General features: G+C 44.2%; 2 non-coding genes across 2 annotated transcripts; one reads left to right on the top strand and one right to left on the bottom strand.

The window, feature by feature from the left end:
- Positions 1-12,032: 12,032 nt before the first annotated feature.
- On the top strand, positions 12,033-12,104 carry TRNAA-GGC (transfer RNA alanine (anticodon GGC)). Its single transcript has one exon. It is a non-coding gene; the product is annotated as a tRNA-Ala (tRNA).
- Positions 12,105-19,876: 7,772 nt separating this feature from the next.
- Positions 19,877-19,948, bottom strand: TRNAA-GGC (transfer RNA alanine (anticodon GGC)). Its single transcript has one exon. It is a non-coding gene; the product is annotated as a tRNA-Ala (tRNA).
- Positions 19,949-20,759: the final 811 nt, after the last annotated feature.

Here is a 20,759-nt window from a genome sequence, read left to right as displayed (position 1 = left end):
TAAGTAGTCCGTTTTCCCTCAGAATATTCAGGGGAAAAAATTCCCTGCTCGTGCCAGCATCATCGTTGTGAGGAAAATAAATGATCGGGCTTAGAATTGGCGATTTCTATGCCCCACATCCAATCACTATGCGGTATTTGTGAGCCAATCAGGAAGATTTTACGCCAAAATAAGAAGAAACGAAATAGGATGCTGTGTTTCAAAATGTGGCAAACTTGCTAGGTAGTTTGAATGACGTTTATGGCAAACAGTGCAGAGGCCTTCTTTCTCTAGGAGGTGTTGGTTGGATCGAAAGGAAGAGTTGGTGTCCATAAACGCGGCTTTAGTCTGCTGGTGGACGTCGAATTTTGGTCGTTAACGTGGCTTTGTCTGCTGGATTGTACGCGGAATTGATGTTCATCAATGTAGATTGAGTCTATCGGATCAAACGTGGAAACGGAATTGCTGACTATCGACACAGCTCTAGTCTGCTTGATCGGACACAGATGTAGAATTGCTGGTCAGCCTTAGTCGGCAGGAACAAACATCAATGCTGCTTTATTCTGACGGATTGAACATGCGGATTCAGTCGGTTGGATAAACGTGGAATGGCTGGCCATAAACGCAGCTTTGGTCTGTTGGATCAAACGGCAGAGTTGGTGTCCATAACCGTGGCTTTAGTCTGCTGGATTGAACGGGGACGTGAAATTGTTGTTGTTAACCCGGATTGTTGTTTGCTGGATTGAACGCGGAATTGATGTTCATCAATGCAAATTTAGTCTATTGAACCAAACGCGAACACGGAAATTCTGGTTATCAACGCCGCTTTAGTATGTTGGATCGAACGCAGAGAGTTACTGTCCATAAACATGAATCATCGATACGAACTCACCCACTAAAGAAGTAATGTTTAATGGTATGTGTGACCTTTTCTCATCAAGATATTTTTTCCCGTATAATCTGTATAACAAGCTCATAAATACATCTTTATAAACCGCTTATAAAGCTGTAATCAAGATGCATGAATAAAAATAATGACGACGAGCTTATCTCGATGCTATTTTTTTTTTTACAGAGATACAGTATCTTTAGGGGTTGTCGCTTCAACATTTTAGCCAGAGCGGGCAAAAGATACGAAAGCCACAAAGGCCTAATAATGCCCCCCCCCCATACCGAAGTATCTAAATTTACATAGTGATGTCTAAATCGGTGGGCCCAACGGGGGCCAAGACTCTAAGTAAAATAGAGGGCCCTATATTATTTGAAAATTTTTACTTATTTTGAGATTATCTTTCAGTACGAATTTTCATAATCTCTGAAATTATTACTTCATTGAATATGAATTTTATTTTTAAATACACTGCTCAAAACAAATAGGGGGAGCAAGCAAAAAAGTGAAGAAAACCGTGCGAGACAGCCACGTATTGGCATACAATGGATAGTACACGCGTATCAATGCGCAATACAGAAAAAAGACGTAAAAAAATTTGGAATTAAGCTTTAATTCTTTGAAAATATGGAAAAAACATGAAAAGATGATTTAGGGCAACAATTTGGTTACATGTAAACGATAAAAAAAAGTACTGTTTAGACATGATGCATGAGTTTTAATAGGGCGTGTGGTCTCCTCGAACAGCTAAGACTGCTGCACACCTGTTTGCCATGGATGCGATGAGGTTATCGATCAGACTTTGGGGAATACTGTTCCACTCCTCAAGAAGTGCAATCTGCAAGTCTCGGACAGTAATAGGCGGCCTTGGTCGCGCAGCAATGCGTCGTCCGATTCAGGTCAGGAGAGCACGCTGGCCATTCCATACGCTGTATTGTTTCAGCTTCAAGCATGTTCTCCACCAGACGAGCTCTATGCGGTCGGGCATTATCATCCTGGAAAACAAAGGAATCTCCAATGGCTCCAGCGTAAAGAATGACATGAGGTCGCAGTATCTCGTCTGCATACCTTCGGGCCGTCATAGTGCCATTCCGAATGATATGCAGGTCCGTACGTCCGCCTATGCTGATTCCACCCCATACCATCCAACTAGCTCGTCTGTATTGTGACCTTTCACGAACGAATGCGGGGCTATTTCGAGTGCCCCTGCCCCACCATACCAGAACACGTCGGGTGTCACACTCCAGACTGAATCGGGACTCGTCTGTAAACAGCACTTGGCTCCAATCATGTTGCTCCCAATCTCGATGTTCAGCACTCCATCTTCTTCGGGCCGCACGGTGGCGTGGGGTCAACGGAGTGCAGACCATTAGCCTACGTGCATAGAGCCCTCCCTCATGAAGCCGATTACGTACTGTTTGGCTGGACACCCTTCGTCCTGTTGCCAAGAGCAACCGTCTTTGCAGCTGCGTAGCATTCTCTGTTCTGTTTCGACGGGCTGTTAACCGTATATACCGGTCATCAGTTGCTGTAGTGGCGAGTGGCCGACCTTGCCCTGGTCGACGTCTAACATTTCCTGTTTCTTTTAATCGATTCCACAGCCTTGCAACAACACTTCTGGCGACTCCAACAGCGTCCGCGACACTACGTTGTGTTTGCCCGGATTCCAGTCTGCCTATAACACGCCATGCCATGGATTCCGGTAAATCACGTTGTTGAGACATCCTCAAGTCACCTTGTCTCAAAAAAAAAAAAATACTGCGCAATCGAATTTCACAGTTACGGCAGTAAAACAGACGTTTCTGCAACATCCCGATTTCTGCCCTTATCTCCTTTTTATGATTTTTGACGCCATGAACTTTGATTTGCATATGAAGTTTTCTTCTTCCGTTTCCTGCTAGGCTTTAAATTATGGATGATTCATTTTATGTTACTTATCGGTATACATCTTTGCGTAATTTTGTTAAAACTATGTGCTCCCCTAATTGTTTTGAGCAGTGTATTTTTCATAAAATATGAATAAACCTTAGTCAATTCTGAAAAATATTTTTCATTGATTCTAAAAAATATTTTTCATTAGTTCTGAAAAATTTTCCATTAATTCTGAATTCTAGTGAATTGCGATAAAAAAATTTTACGACCAATTCCGGAACACAATTTCACATTGGTTCTGAACTGTTTTCTGAAAGTGCAGTAATTTTGAAAATACTTCTGAACAGTGCCGTCTTAATGCATGGGCTCATCCGGCCTCACAAAAATAAGATTTGGTAAACATTTTCTAGAATTTACCAGGTAGGGCTTCAGGAAAAACCTCTTGGTCCGGGTGCCCATGAAGCTCTTACGACGGCCCTGCTTCCGAGAAGTACAATTTTACAGCATTTCTATAAATTCTATAAGTTTGTATATATATGTCTTTCCGCGTACTTCCGTGTACACACAAACACTTTTTTCCCCACAAATTCTAAAATTATTTCTCACGAATTTCTGAAATTATTTCTCATCAATTTCTGAAATTATTTCTCATTCATTTTAAGATTATTTCTCCTCAATTCTGAAATTATTTTTCCTCAATTCTCTGAAATTATTTCTCTCATTGGTTCTGAAATGTCTTCAAAAAAAGTAATTTCGAAATTACTCGTTCCACCAACTCAAGAGAATCCAATTTTTCATCGAGGTTCTTTTTTTTCGGTATTTCCATAAATTCTTTAACTGTGTAAAACCTTTCGTCGGCCGGACCACTACAAAAAAGCTTGGAAGGTCACACGTGACCCGCGGACCATGTGTTTGAGAGACCCCCCTGATCTAGGCGATTAACATGCCTAGCCCTCCATTTAAAACCATATGCAGCCCCGATACAAAACTCCATACAAACATCCTATAATAATGATGACAATATCCGCGGGTTTTCTTGAAATATTTGTTTGAAAACATCCAAGGAATAAAATAGGAATCTTCCTTTTTTTTTGACAGGGCGAGGGCCGCCCAACCAATAAGAAAGATGGACGTGCGCAACGCCGCCTATCGGCAAGCAAACCAGGTCAAAGTTCAGGGTATCGCCACGACATTCGGCATGGTTTACCAAAAAAAAAACCCTTCAAGAAAAAGAAACAGACCAACCAGCCGGTTACACCCATGTAATTACCGATAGTTTAATGTCGGGCCAAAGGCCTTTTCCACCATGTTTTGCTTTTTTTCTCTTTCCGCTCTCTCTCTCATGTTGGACGAGGGGTGAAATTTCACGCGAAAACATGAGGTTGAGAACAAAAAAGAAATGCAATCCTAGTTTATTGGCGTTTCTCTCACGGATTAACAACTTTGCTCAAGAGTCGTGAGCACCGCCTCCACCCCATGATGCTCGAGCAAACGTTTGTTGTTCCACTTACACACGAGTTATGAATTATTCGTCGCATGTCAAGGATTTAAGTATGATCTATCTGCGAATGTGTCTGAACATGAATTTCTGAAACAGGATCGCGCTGGGGGGATTTCTTTTTCCTCTTGATATATAATAATGAAGGTAATCTTTTTTTGATACACACAGATTACAAGGTGGCCATTCTAAATACATGATCCTGATGCCATAAATCCACATGTTGTTTCTCTTTCTTTTTTGTGCACGAGTTCATTAGTTTTAACAAGTTACACGAGAGCCGTAATTGCGTGCGGTGTGCGTGTTTGTGATGTGATCTGGATTAAAAGTCTCTCCCACGCGGATTATTGTGGTAGTGTAAAATTAGGCACGGATGATGTTGAATCCCATGTGCGAGAGCTACAAGGTGGAGTCATGTGCTGCCCATGCGGGAGATCTATAAATCAGGGTCTGGGGGGAGGGGGGGATGAAGGAGCCACAAAGTACACACTGTACATGTGGGAAATGTTAATGAAATATATATTAGGGCATAGTTTCCCAACCTTTTGTTTGTCCCCATCGCCCCCCGACGCAATCTAACTCATAGGATACCGTGTTATACCCGTAGCTTCTACCGCCCCCAGGGGGGCGTTAACGCCCACGTTGGGAATCACTGTATTAGGGTCTTTATACAGGAAATATTCTCAGCTATCCTGTGATTCACGATCTTATATCGTGTATCTATAGATTCTGCTATGCCAACTGGTATCATCCAACCCCCACCTCTTAAAAAGGTGCTATAGCTGCCAATTTTTGGAAACACTGCGCCTGTACCGCGCGCCACTTTTCAAGTTATCTGGAACTGCGGTACAGGCAGAATAGAACATAACGGAACAATCGGTAACAATTTTCAGGTTTGGCCTGTGAGTTAGGTCCGGCCGTCCATGTACGGCACTGTTTAGTGCACACGAGCTCTGAGGAAAGATGAGGAATCGTTGCTTTTGTACTTTAGTGGCCTCATTCAGCAAGTGAGAGGATGTGGGTTCGATTCCCCGCACACAAGGGCAGTTGAATACAGTCAAACCTCATTAGTGCGTCACCTGACTAACACGTCACTCCGCTTACCGGGTCGGTTTTTGGAACTCCCAATTGTCCTCAGGCAGTAACTAGCACAGCTATGACTTACTCCGTTTAACGAGTCACTCCGCTTACTAAGTCATATTTTTGCTCTCCCGAGAGTGACTCATTAATGAGGTTTGACTGCATTCTCCCTTTTCGGTCATTCCCTGCACACGAGGGCTAATTTCAGACCGGAACCTACAATTTATTGCCGATTCCGAACGGTAGGCTTGTTTTTTTATACTCGTCGAGAGGTTGGTGCGCTAACCCCTCGATGAGGGACTCCCTGCAGTAGCAATTTTTTGCTGCGGTCTTGTCGCCGTTTCTGTTGTACCCCTGTGTGAGGAAAGTTTTCTGACAAGGACGAACCGGGTATCGAACTCGCGACACCTCTAAACATCCTTTGGTACTCTACGCGAGTGTCTTATCGACCTGGGCCTTCCGCACGCCGGTCCCGTTCTGTACTTTACTAAAGCCATAACAATACCCGAATGATAACATCAGCAGTGATTATAATAAGCGGCGTCTATTGTATTATTCACAAAAAAATGTTGTTTTTTTTTTCAACTTACTTCCACAGTAATTCGGTGATTTCGATAATCCGGCGCACCCTGGTCTGATACGCGCCGGAATAGTGAGCGCCTACTGTATTTAGTATTAGATCGAATCACCTCGATCTAAGCTTGAAGGATCACACTTTTTTAAGCATGATAGAATCAACTTAGCTTGACTAATAATATGGATACAGTAAAAACCCTCTTAACGGATGAGCCCCCTCTTAAAGGATAAACCCTCTTAACCTCCATTCCCAGATTCGCGGTCGCCTTCGCCCTTTTTTTGAGGCTAAATAATAATATTCTCCCATGAATAATAAAAGTATTTATTTTAAATCCCCCTGAGATGAATGGGCACCGTAGGCGTACGCAGAATTTGCTCGGGGGGGGGGGGTGTTTCAGATTTTTTATCCTTCTGAGGACAGGCCCGTCATTTAGGGGGGCAGGGAGAGGGCTGTTCCCCACCCCCCCCCCACGGCTTTTGAAAATACACTAAAAATGATGCATACATTGAGTACATGTGCTTTGCCCCCCCCCCCCCTGGAAAAAGTTGAAATGACGGCCTTGTCTGGGGGGGGGGGGGGGGGGTTAAGTTTTTTCCTGCAAAATAACACTGTGTAATCTTGGCTCGCTATCCCTTTGCGTACGCCAATGATGGGCACCATCTCTTTTACGGACGATTTTTTTTTGTCCCATCGGTGTCCGCAAAAGGGAGGTTTCACTGTACTGTAAAACTTATAAAGAACACTAGACTGTGTAATGGCAGCCAATTTTTACAAGTCAAATTTCGGACCATTATCATCTGTGTTTTTAGTTATTCTTCTTTCGTCCAATTAATTATAAATATCTTTCCTCACTGCCTATTTTTACCTTTTTAGCCTTCACATTTTGGGGGCCGTCCAAGTATTATGTCAGCAAAGTTTTAGCCATTTTTGACCCCCCCCCCCTCTTGTCAGCAAAATTTCGTCAGATTACTTAAGTGATCCGTGGCATAATTACGGATGGCTTGAGTGAGGCGTGGCACAGTTCCAGAGCACGTAAGCGGTCCGGACACATTTCCAGAGCAGGTAAGCGGTCCGGACAAATTGGGGCGCGGTAACCCGGTTGATACGATGCTCGCCTAAAGTACCAAAGGGTGTTTAGAGGTGTCGCGAGTTCAATACCCGGTTCGTCCTTGTCAGAAAACTTTCCTGACACAGGGGTACAACAAAAAACGGCGACTTGACCGCAGCAAAAAATTGCTACCGCAGGGGGGTTAGCGCACCAACCTCTCGACGAGTATAAAAATACAAGCCTGCCGTTCGGAATCGGCAATAAATTGTAGGTCCCGTCCTAATTAGCCCTCGTGTGCTGAATGAAAATGACCGTGGTGCGACAAAAATGGTCAAATGGTCCGGACACATTTCCAGAGCACTTGAAGGATGAACATTTAGCGATCACTAAAGTGGCTCTGTAGGGGGGGGGGACTTATCAATGGGGATAATGTTAGTTCAGGTGCCCAATAACTATCGAAAGGTTTTCCCGTTTACAACGCACCAAATAAGACGCCATTAAGAATATTTCATATCTTCATAAAGGGTTTTCAATGACGTAAGCATCATCCAAACCCTCCCCCCCCCCCTCGATACTGGCGTATTACTTGAATGACCCCCTTTTTAGTGCCTAAGCTCCCGGTCGATGCCAGCTATATCTTGTATTTTTTTGTAAAACCTATGAATTTTGCTGAGAAAGAGTCAAATTTTCACGGAGGGAACTCCTGTGATAGACGCCACTCACGTTAATAGTAGAGTGGGTTCGAATAATACCCAATTTCCTAGAAATTTGATATGCTCAAAACCAGACCAGACCAGAATTGAACTTTAAGCCGATTCCCAGCCCGCGAGGGCCAACTGCCGGCATAAAAACTGGCCAAGAAGGCCTGTGAAGAAGAAAATGTGTACATGTTTGTAGATAGATATGTGTTTGCATGAATGTGTAGTGTATGTAAAAAGAACTGGTCAAATTGGTGAAAAGTCATGATCTGGCTATAAGCAGGCAAATGTCATCACAGTTCACAGAAGCAGGCAAATGTCATTACAGTTCACAGAAGCAGGCAAATGTCATCACAGTTCACAGAAGCAGGCAAATGTCATCACAGTTCACAGAAGCAGGTCACACAATCTGCAGCTTGCAACATATATTCGAAGTGGAATGGGGGAAAAAACATCACATGGGAGTCGTGACGCAAAAACCCCAGCTGTAACATCAAAAATGCAATACAGGTAATAAAGTTCTGTTTCAACTCAGTGCATCAGAAATTAATGGGGATTTACTATTGACAAATTTTATGTAGCAAAACAATCCAAAATTCAAAAAGAGTCTTCTCGCTCTTTTTTTTTTTTTACACCTTTTTCATATGTACATCATATGCCGGTCAAAGTTCAATATGCAAGTTCAATTGGGAAATATATATGTATATACAAAATTCAATAATGAGAAGGTACAAATCGAATAGATGCGAATAAATGTCAAAAGTGGATAGATACATAGTATGCAAGTAATGTGAGTATATACAATTGAATGAGAGAATTTATGTATTAAAATAGTATGTATACAATGAGATTTGTAGAAGAAAGCATCTTTACAAATTCTCCCATGTAAGGCGCCCAATTTGTTTGGGCCTCCTATATTTCCTTAAGCAGTCAGCATCATAGTCAACAATTTCCCTCAGATGTTCGAATTGGGAACTAAACATTCGCTCGAATTGATCATTGTTTAATTTCTTAATGTATGTGAATATGTGAGGTATGTCCAAGTCTTGTCTGATGTTTATTCCGCGAACAAACCAAGGGGCTCCAACAAATCTTCTGATATGCTCAAAACGTTGCACGTTGAAACATTTTATAAAACAGCGGAAATCATAACCGTCAACAGATATTTTTGTATGGAATAGAATCAACTTAAAAACAAAGAAAAGTACACAAAAATTTCCAAAAATTATATCAAATGGGACGCTATGAATTTTTAAGAAAAATAATTAACTTTGAATTACGTTTTGTTTCGCTTACAAATTTCATCAAAAGATGGCGCTAACGATTCTGATGTGCTCAGAATTGATTGTTGTTTCAAGTTATAACCCAGTGATATTCCCAACGTGGGGGGTTAACGCCCACTCGGGGGCGCTGGAATGTTCCGTGGGGGCGGTAGAAGCTACGTGTGTAACATAGGATCCTATGGGCTAGATTGCGTTGGGGGGCGCTGGGGGGAGAAAACAATTTCTGAAGAAAGGGAGCGATGAGACAAAAAAAGGCTGGGAAACGATGATATAACCGATTCTCACAGGGGCCGTTCAATCATTATGTCAGCAAATTTTTAGCTATTTTTGACTAACTACCCCCCCCCCCCCGTTGTCAGCAAAAGTCATAAAAACTCTGACCCCCCCCCCCTCCTCCCTTGTCAGCAAAATTTCCCTTGCCTCCTGAAACGCATATTGGTGGAATCAGAGACGTACGCAGGAGGAGGGGGTGGGTGGGGCAATGTATATTTTTTTTCATTGAAATTTCGGAAGAAAAATACCTTTATATGTTATACCTACGATCCATCCTCTATAAACCAGTTTCCCAACCTTTTTTGTCCCATCTCGCCCCCTTCTTCAGAAATTTTTTTTCTCTCACCGCCCCCCAACGCAATCTAACCCATAGGATACTATGTTATACCCGTAACTTCTACCGCAACCTGGAACATTTCATCGCCCCCCCCCAGGGGGCGTTAACGCCCACGTTGGGAATCACTGCTCTAAACCAAGGGGTCCCAAAACTCTGCGCCGCGGAACGGTGACCCTGACAAAGGTTTTTCCGGAGAGATTCTTTGTTAAACAGCTCTCCGGGGAGCCGGCGGGGCTCGCAGGTAAGCATTGATTAGGGGAAATGGGGCGCCGCGGGTGGAAAAAAGTTTGCAGAACCCCTGCTCTAAGCCATTTATGATAAACCATAGTTTCCCAACTTTTTTTGTCCCATCTCGCCCCCTTCTAAAGACATTTTTTTCTCCCTCGCCCCCCAACGCAATCTAACCCGTAGAATCCTGTTATACCGGTAGCTTCTATCGCCCTCAGGGGAAGGGGGCATTAAAACCCGCGTTGGGAATCACTGTGATAAACTCTTGGTCTGCGGACCAAACGTGACCCTGGGTGTTATCTGATGTGGCCTGCGCCCCTGAAATCTAATTTTGCAAAAATGAACTAAGCGGCACATTGACAGATCGCTTAAGCGACCCGTGACACAATTCCAGAGCATTTAAGCGGCCCATGCCATATTTTCAGATCACTCAAGTAAGCACGTGGCACAGTCCCAGATCACTAAAGTGACCCGTGACACAAATTCAGAACACTTATGCGATCCGTGGCACATTTAGAGATCCCTTGAGTGGCATGTGACACAGATTTAGAGCACTTAAGCGGCACTCAGTGCGGTTCTACATCACTCAAGTTACCCGCGGCACATTCTCAGATTACTTAAATGACCCGCGGCATAATTACGGATCACTTGAGTGATGCGTGACCACGGTTCCAGAGCACTTAAGCGGCCCGGACTCATTTTCAGATCACTTGGAAACCTTTAGAGATCACCAAAGTGGCTCTGTAGGGGAATTTCTCAATAGGGAGAATATTACTTCAGGTGCCCACAAACTAGCGAAAGGCTTTTTCTCGTTTTTGGCGCTTCGAGTGTAAGATGCCATTAAGAATATTTCATATTTCCATAAAGGGTGATTGATGACGTAAGCATCATCCACACCCCCCCTCCCACTTCGTCATCAAAAGTCAGCAAATAGGAAACCCCCGCTGACGTAATACTTTGATGACCCCTAACATATTATTTTGATTTTTAACATATATTTTAGATACAATAATCTACGTTAATCTCATGTCTATGGTCGCCTCACGCATTCTTACCTTTTATTACGACAGAGTCAACCGGGTGTCCACATTGCCAAAGTCCATTGGAAGGTTTTAACAACCCTACCATAACACCAAACATGGCCCCCGCTCTGTCCCTTGCGGGATATAAGCGGATTACCTTGCGGCTGGGCCATGCTGGAAGAACTCTCCTGACATCCGGGCCCGGCGAACATCCCCCGACTCGCAAGCCACCGGGTCCGTCCCGCCGGGACCCCACTCCATTCCAAGCAGCCACACTCCGGGAAGCTCCCGGAAACCTCCGATGGTCAAGAAGGAGTACAGGTGGACCGCCCGCCAGATCTCCGACCCAGCAAAAACATTCCGAGGCACTCGGCTCCCCCAGTCCACGAGAGAACACCCCCGTCCGCCACTCATCGCTCAAAGGAGCAACAGAACGGAACCAAACGTCCGTCCCCCTCCGGCAGCCCGCGCCCGTCCATGCCAACACCGCACTCCATCCCCACCAATCCATCTGCAGATGGACCCGTGGGATCTCGGTCGCCAATCACTCGCTTCAGCTCCTTTGCCACCTGAAAGAAAACATGCATATATTGGCACATGGAAGCACTGAACAGAAATGACAGCAAGTGCTTAACATCAAGTGGAAATTGTCAGGAAAGAACATGACAAACATCGCAGTTCTGTTAAATGAGCGGGTTTTAACAACCGGCTGTTGCGAAGATATATTTTGGAAAGAGAGGAAAAAATTCAACTGCGGGGAATCGAACCCACGTCCTTTCACTTTCCTGCTGAACGCCCCAGACCACTAGAGACACCGAATATCTCAATCTTTCCTTGGAACTCGTGTGCACTGAAAGGGACAGTACATGGACGGCCGAACGAGACTCAGGCCAAGCTCACAACTGCTGACGATGCCACCAGATGACGACTTATAAAAGGATGACGTCACTCTCCGCTACCATACTAAGATTTTAACAACTGGCTGTTGCGAAACCTTTGTATGGTAGCGGAGAGTGACTTCATCCTTGCACAAAGTCCATTGACCATCGCTCATGCTTTTACTTGCTCACATCATCGTCATTATTTTACGACCGCTTGCCGGACGAGTGCTCTACTATCTGATCTATAGAAGCAGATAGAATATTTCAACCTTGGAGAGTATATATATATGTTGAAAGGCATGTACGGTTGTCCATGTACGGTGCCTTTCAACATATATATACGCTCCAAGGTTGAAATATTCTATCTGCTTCTATAGCTTAGATGGTAGAGCACTCGTCCGGCAAGCGAGAGACCGGGGTTCGAGTCCCCGTGGGGGCAGCTATGAATTTTCTTCCTTGTAATCTTCATCTCCACAAATAACCAGTCTTTCGATGATTCTTGTACAGGTGTATATATATATTGCAGGTGCCTAGGGCCTGCGATGTGCTGTTCCCACATCCCCCGCAGCGGATGCCCACTTTTGCATGTACCGATTTTGAATTCACTAAACAGTCCTGGGAGACCGTGGCCCAGCCGAGAGGTGAGCAGAGACCCACTTGGGTCACCTTGATGGAATGGGCTGGGGAATCAGATGCTTGGAGGGGCGTTGCCCATGCAAGTGTCTGAGGCTCCGGAGTGTGATGGAAGCCTTTTTACGCTTCAACCCCCCCCCCCCCGGGGGTAGCAGGCAGTAACTCATCATTGGACAGGCCTGGGTTAGGAAACTTGTCCGGAGGATGCAACTGTAGTTTTACTTTGTGGACGTGATATTATTCATCTTAGTATTAATTTGTCATTTGTTTTGGCGCATTTTGTCTTTACTGGTCTTTGCACCAATAATCCCAAGGTCCAATCCAGTCTTGTGTCTATGCGTTGAAGGGACCAACTGAAATTCATGGCGTGTAATTTTTTAATTGATAATTTCCTTTCCAGTCAGATAATCTGATTTTCAGTTTATGAGTGTGACGTGACACCATTGGGTGTTCACTAGTGGAATTATTCCCACCAGTCTTGAGGACAAGTGTCGAAATGTTGTCGAACCTTGAACATGTTTTGATGTGGGTGGGACGAGTTTCCTCATCGCGTGTCGTTAGTTTTCTCTGTAACTTTTCTTCGGGTAAAGCTGATAATAGAAAAATGGGTTCTTGTTTTCGAAGAACCAACTGTTTGACCTTTTGAGAGAAAGGTTGGCGGGAGCATCCTCAGCAATCAGTCCGTGTCACGGAATTCAGTGGGAAGAATTTAGGGCAATACTATCCTCTGTTTTGTATGGTGTCATACCCTCTTGTTCGCGGGAAAAAAGAGCATAATCTGGAAGCGAAAAAGGCATTTGAGGAGTATAAAACTGGAGTATGAACTGGTGTACTGTCATCATTCACTGAAAAGGGAATCTTTTTCCAGCCACTTCGTTGACCGATTTGTCTGTGGTGGCCTTTGCGTACGTGTTTGAAATGTGTTCCCGTAGGAGCCAAATATTCAATCGATTGGGATTGTCAACAACCAAATTTATCTAATTTGGTTTTAGGGGAAATCCATTTAAAATCACGTAAAGTCATTGTAAGGTGTGGCTTTAGAACCACACTTGTTCATTAGACCATTGTTTTTTGAGCAAGGAAATGCTCCGTTGTTACATAGAATTACTACAACTTAACCACACACATGCACCTCGTAAAAATCCCTCTGGTTAATTTGTGACGCATTCCCTTGATTCGCGCTTGACTTCAAGAGTCTTTTCAACTTCGACGCCTAGAATCAACGTCAAAGATTATGCGTAATATCTCCAAACATTTAAGACTGTCACGTGTCACTAAAACGTCCAATCTTAGCAGCTTCTTTGTTTAAGGTCTCGTTCCTTTTTCCAAACCACGTTTATCCAATAAGGAAAGGGTCTCGTTGCCACAGAGGTCCAAAATGGCACTGGTTTTCTCTTTTGGTTTCTTTCTTCTCTCCTCTTCAAGGTAGTAGTTGTGAGGCAACGCCATATTTATTTATTTATTTATTTTGGCTCTCGAGCGGCATGATTTGTTGGGAATGGTTTGGGCACGATTGGGGACGACGACGTGCCATTTTCCCACCTTCTCGTGCAAAAACAAATAGCCGACATGTGCTGCCAGTTCGTTGCATTGCCCACCCTGTGATTATGGTGCAACATGTCGTGCTCTTCGGTCTCATCATTACTCTCCTCCGGTAAATCTAATACAATAATGCGGGACCTTTTTTGTACTTCTCCTCCGAGATCTTCTCACACATTGTCTCTATGACGATGATTATGATGATGATGATGATGCTAATGATGATGATGATGATGGCGATTTCTACCACTGTAATGGCTGTCATCGAGAAACGATCCGATCGTTAATCTCTTACGTATTACGTACTCTACAAAAAGTAATGGGTTGCGTGTTGGGGGTAACTTACATGCTTAGAAGAGTCAACAGTTCCGCCATGTGGAACATGTGAACGCAGCTTCTTATGTGAGTGATGCAATGATTTTATTACTGATATACATTTATTCTTCTTCGAGTCTCGTAAAAGCATTTACGGTAGGTTTTCGAAGAGTTCAAAATGGTTCGATGGGATTTGGCCTTAGTATGGGGATGCAGTTCGCCTAACGGTGACCTTACCGAATGTGTCCGTTGCTGTGGGTCTTGTTGAAATGGAGCATACACAGAACCGGCTCAAACTAGATAATTTGACTGGTCGGACAAGAGATGGAAGCACTGTATGATCTGGTAACTATTGCAACAAAGAAGGGGGTAGGGAGCAGGGCTTTTATAAGGGGGTTGGTGCAAGCAAATTTTCCAAAAAAAACCCTTTTTCAAATTTTCAATACTATGAAACGTTTTGCGTGTAACTGTTAGAGTTTTAGTTCTACCTGCACCCTAATACTATTTTTTTAATATTTTAATATAAACTACTAGCAGGCATTACACATGCTAATGTTTTTCACTGAAATGCGTTTATCTCCAAAAAACTTACTTTTTTCTTAGATAAGGACATTTTTTGGAACATCCTCATCCGGTATCTTGAAACTTTGTGTGTCCCTCAACACTATGGTGCTACATACAGGGCGTCCATAATTTAAATACCCTATTTTAAAGTAGCCTACAGGCGAAACCAGTCATCAGAAAAGTGCGATATTTTGTGGAGGACTTCGTGAAGTGATGGTAATTTGTTTCGGGGGTGGGGGGGTGTTAGTTGCACATGTTGCCACCAGAGGGCGGTTAACTTTTAATACCTTTTGTAAACATGCAAATTTATTCGATGTCACGCAGCAGCTGTTATAAAACCTAAAAAAACATTCGCGGAGATCTTGTTCTTCAATGTGTTTGCTGCTCACAATGACGATAAGTTTACGAGATCGCGCTTCCTTGGTCAAATTGTTTTACCAAAAGAGCAATTCCACGATAACTGCTCTACAGAAATATCGGACTTGGAAGAGGATTCAAAATGGTCCAATGAATGTTAAAACCTTCGGAATATGATAACGAAATTTGAAACCACGTGATCGTTGGCTGTTCGTCCTGGAAGAAGAAACCCCGTTTCTATAGACGCAGTACATGGTTTCGCTTCAGGTGGAAGAGGACAGAGCTTCAAATTATCGTGGTAGCACTAGTGTGAGTAGTGCAGCACAGGCGTTGGATAGGCCACGTTCAACTGTACATAAAATCATGCGGAATATCCTCCAATATCATCCGTATAAACTTTCACTTGTGCAGCGGTTGCTTCCACATGATTATGACGCTCGACTCCGGTTCTCACTGCAGTTTCTAGGTTGCGTTGAGGTCGATTCAGAATGGCCTTGGAATATCCTCTGGACAGACGGAGCGCATTTTTACTTGGATGGTGCAGTCAATACTCACAACTCCCAAGTTTGGGAAACAGAAAATCCGAAAGCTATCTTAGAGGTTCCGTTGCATTCACCAAAAGTGACTGTATGGTGTGGATATACTGCATCATTTATTCTCGGTCCCTACTTCTAGTAGGAGTTACGTTCTACAGGTCCAGTGACATGTTCGATCACTGGGAAGCTACATGCATTGTTGTTACAGAACGAAATTGGGGCGGTCTTAGGGCAGTGCAACCGGTGCAATTGCACCGGGCGCTAAATGAGAAGGGGCGCCGAAACATGAGAAGGGCGAAAAATGGGAAAATGATTTCTACCCGCTCTAGGAGGAGCGCCGAATCCAAGGTAAAAGAGCAGAAAAAAATTCGACATGATATGTTATGACATGAAATATCGCTGTTCCATTGAAACAAAAGTTTTTTAAATTAGGGAAGTCAGGGACATAAAAAGGTCCCACTCGGGTAGAAATTTTGTCTCGAACCGCCCCTAAGTGCAACGTGTGTGTGGACTTGAAAATTGTAACAAACCGTACATACACAACTGAACATCTTTTCGGAGTTTCATGGATCTTGTTCCAGATACCCGGTGAGTAACGGCAAAGCTTCCTATGAGGCTCCTAGCCTACCTATGTATCTCTGGTAAGGTGTGACCACAATGGGACTTTGAAAGGACATCATTTTACTTTCAAGAAACTAATGAGGAACGTACCATATGTTGGAAGTTCAATTTGAAATTTTTAAACAGCTTTGTAAACCAGATTCTACACTCATGGACCCCCCCCCCCATTCTGTTTTTTAAACTAAAAACAAGTGAGGTGCAAAATATGTATTGCTTTATTCCAGCGGTTCTCAACCGGTGCTCCGCGGAGTCCTTGGGGCTCCTTGTGCACTCTCCAGGGGCTCCGCGGCCGCTCGAGAAAAATAACAAAACAATAAAAAAAATTATAAATATTTTTAAATAGTAACAAAATAAATCAGTAACTTTGATTAATAATTAAAAAATTGTCTTACGGGGCTCCGCCACAGAATTTTTTTACTTGAAAGGGCTCCGCGAGTCAAAAGAGGTTGAGAACCGCTGCTTTATTCCATTGGGATCGTTGTCCCTAAAATATGCTTCACGGCATTGTTTGACACCTTGGTAAGGTACTACACGTCAGGTTGCACTACACGTACACGCCCATTCCCGCATGTACCGATTCATTGGGGGTTCCGGGGAAAATGGCTCGGGGAAAAATGGCATTACACAGAAACAAAACTTCACGTCAGGTTGCACTACACGTACACGCACATTCCCGCATGTACCGATTCATTGGGGGTTCCGGGGGGGGGGGGAATGGCTCGGGGATCTATGAGGTTCTTAAGTCAGCCACCTCGTTGGGCAATTTGCCTGTTGTGGTGTTGTACTTGTACTTGTACTAGGTGGAAGAGAATTGCGCGTTATCATTGAGATTAAAGCCGAAGTCCCTGAGGTTAACAAAAAAATCTAGAGAGAAAAATAACCCCTTCTCAGTGCCGTTTTAACGCATGGACTCAAAAGTAGAGGGGGGCCCCCTCACGAAAATGAGCTCTAGTTAAAATTATCTAGAATTTACTAGGCAGGGCCTCAGAAAAACCACTTGGCTTGGGAGCCCATGATGCTCTTAAGATGGCCCTGCCCCTTCCCCAGCTCCGTAGCGTGCTTTCTCGGGGACAGACTTTTCTTGAAATGGTTATGCTGAGAAAAAGGAGTTACAAGTGCCCCCCTCCCATTCCGCTCAGGTCACCGTCCAAGTTGCTTCGGAATAGTTACAGGCCTGCCCAAATTGCAGAGCCCGGTGCTATATCTGGTGTTTGCCTGCCCCTTCCGTTTCTTAGTACTGGGTCTGAAAGGGATAATTTTAAATGAAGTGCACATGAGTTTTATAAATATGAAAGTAATCATACGAAAATATCATTTTCATTTAACCACTTTTATTATCAGTTTAACCCTTACGCGTGAAACTATACTTATTTTACCATAAAATTCAATTAAAATAAGTATGAAGAAGATAGATCCTTTGTGATGAGTACCCTGCACAAATGTGTGACGTTTTTTAATGTTTTTAAATCAAACAAGTTGGGTTTTTATGCTTGTTTACAAGTTAAATGGTGGTAACCCCATTTTAGGAAGAAAGCTTTTCAGACTTCTTCGTCCCTTAATATCCAACCAAGAGGGGAGGGGCGATGGGGACGATCACCACACACCGAGTCTGATAATATGGGAGAATGAATATGTCCCGTATTTTACGGGACAGTAATGACTAGCAAAAATTGCCTCCTCCGACACATCACTCTGGATCCACACCTGGGGGGGCGCTGACTACTGTTTTTGCACCGGACGCAACTAGGTCTAAGACCGGCCCTGCTTGCAGACACAATCTTTATGCAAGATGGAGTTCCTCTATACATTGCAATTCTTAAAACACATTTTACAGAAGAACGTGTCATCAGCCGGCACTTCCTCAATCTATGGCCTCCCCGATCCTTAATACACTGCTGGCCACCGTAAATGCAACACCCTGAAGGAAGCATGCAAATAATATGAAATTTACAACATGCATTAGCGGAGGTGAGATATGCAAATGATTAGAATTTCAGCGCAGACGCACATCACGCGCGCCTGTGGCGCCACTTCAAAGCGCTATTTAAGGCTTGGAGATTTCGACGATTTGAAGTACGGCAATTGTGTTTTCCTTGTGGTTTTTTCAAAAGAACGATCAATTATGCCTCGTAGAAAACAGCGATCATCTTTTGATCAAGTATCCGAGTTCGACAGAGGAAGGATAGTGGCCTACCGAGATTGTGGATTATCTTTCAGGGAAATCGGTAGTCGTGTTGGACAAAACCAAACAACTGTAATGCGGATAAGTGATCGTTGGATGCAGGAGGGTACGACGGACCGACGTGTTCGATCGCATCCACCTCAGTGCACCACTTCACGTGATGACAGCCGTATTGTGCGTATGGCAGTGACGGATCGCTCAGCCACATCACGAACCATAGCACAGCACATTCAGTCTGTACCGCATCATCCAGTGTCTGCACGTACCATTCGACGCCGTTTACAGCAGAGTGGTCTGTCCGCAAGACATCCATTGCTTCGTCTACCCTTGACGCAGAACCACAGACGTCTCCGTCGCCAATGGTGCGATGAAAGAAGGATGTGGACGGCACAATGGAATGAAATTGTCTTTACTGATGAGTCACGCTTCTGTCTGCAACACCACGATGGTCGGATTCGAGTCTGGAGACACCGTGGAGAGAGGATGCTGAACAGCTGCGTTATGCACCGCCACACTCGTCCTGCACCGGGTATTATGGTATGGGGCGGTATTGGATATCACTCTCGCACTCCTCTAGTACGCATTGCCGGTACTTTAAAAAGCCAGCGCTACATCTCCGAGGTGTTGGAGCCAGTTGCCCTTCCTTACCTTCAGGGCTTGCCCACAGCCATATTTCAACAGGATAATGCGCGACCACACGTGGCACGCATTGTCCAAAGGTTCTTCGTCAATCGCCAGATTGAATTGCTTCCCTGGCCAGCTCGCTCTCCGGATCTTTCGCCGATAGAAAACATGTGGTCCATGGTTGCTCAACGATTGACCCAGATTACATCCCCAGCTGCCACACCAGATCAACTTTGGCAACGCGTGGAAGCTGCTTGGTCTGCTGTACCCCAAGAACACATCCAAAGTCTCTTTGAATCAATGCCGAGGCGTGTGGCAGCGGTGATCTCCAACAATGGCGGCTACTCTGGCTACTGATTTTGGCAGGAACCACACTTCACAGAAGTCTATAAATTTAATCATTTGATGCTTGGTCAACATGTTATCCACAAAATAAATATTGTTGCGATATCTCTTGTCTTTCTTGGTGTTGCAATTTGGGTGGCCAGCAGTGTATATGCGATTTTTGGCTTTTGGGGGCATTTGAAACGTCTGGTAGGTCGTGGCAATCCAAGAACTTCACCTGACCTTAAAGGCAGCATTTCACGCCACGTGCTGAAGCTGAACATTTCCCCGCACACACTTCCGTCAGTTGTGGAACACGCCATCTTGCGATTTCACATGGTAGGTGAAAATGATGGTTATCATGTGGAACATGTTTTGTTGCAGTGACTATTGTAAACGTGTTTAACAATTGTTAACGTTTGCATATAGAAATGTCCTTTCCACTTGTCAATACAGGATTCATTGAGAGACTGGTTATTTGTGGAGATGAAGTTTACAAGGAAGAAAATTCATCACTGCCCCCACGGGGACTCGAACCCCGGTCTCTCGCTTGCCGGACGAGTGCTCTACCATCTAAGCTATGGAAGCAGGTACAATATTTGAATCGAGAACCAGCGAGATCGAGTCAATACCTTCTAAAGCAGAAGGAAGCACCTTCTTGCTCTAGAAGGTGTTGTTCGAGTCCCCGTGGGTGCAGTGATGAATTTTCTTCCTTGTAATCCTCATCTCCACAAATAACCAGTCTCTCAATGAATCTTGTATTGTAAACGTTTGCCTAAATGCGCCGTTTCTTAATAAAACGCCCTCTGGTGGCGACATATGCAACTGAATTTTTTTCCCTCGAAACAAATTCCCATCCTTCATCAAGTGGCATTCAGTATAAGGTGGACCTTTTTCCCGACGACCCCTACCTGGCTAGAAATGGGATCCGGAAATTTCAAGGCGCGAATGCGAGCCGATCTCCCCTTTGAAAAGACTCGCCGCAGAGAGCAACAGACCTATAAACAGTACAAGTGTAATTCAATCATAACACATCACTCACTTCCCTTCTGAAATATAGATGGCGGCACTGAAAAATCAAACACAACACTACGTACGCACTCAGACTGTTAGGTATACACACACACACACACACAGCTACACTTCCGGCACAGCTCACTAGGTAGTGAATCGCCCATAGAGTGTGATAGACCTGAGTTGTGCTCGGTTTGAAAGAAAGAAAGGGCTCCGCGTGCAGCCGCTGTAGTGATCGAGTGGTCACGATGGCGGACCAGGGTTCGAACACCACAGTGGTGGTCGGCTGAAGTTGATTTTCCGTGGTTCCCAACTTCGAGTCACAAATGTGAGCCGATCTTCCCTTTGAAAAATCTCGCCGCAGAGAGCAACAGGCCTACAACGG

Source organism: Pholcus phalangioides, unplaced genomic scaffold (genome assembly GCF_987345545.1).
Source record: "Pholcus phalangioides strain wild (caught in Gottingen) unplaced genomic scaffold, Ppha-v1.0 ptg000010l_1, whole genome shotgun sequence".
In the NCBI taxonomy this organism is placed as follows: domain Eukaryota; kingdom Metazoa; phylum Arthropoda; class Arachnida; order Araneae; family Pholcidae; genus Pholcus; species Pholcus phalangioides.
This window is presented reverse-complemented; position numbering and strand designations above follow the sequence as displayed.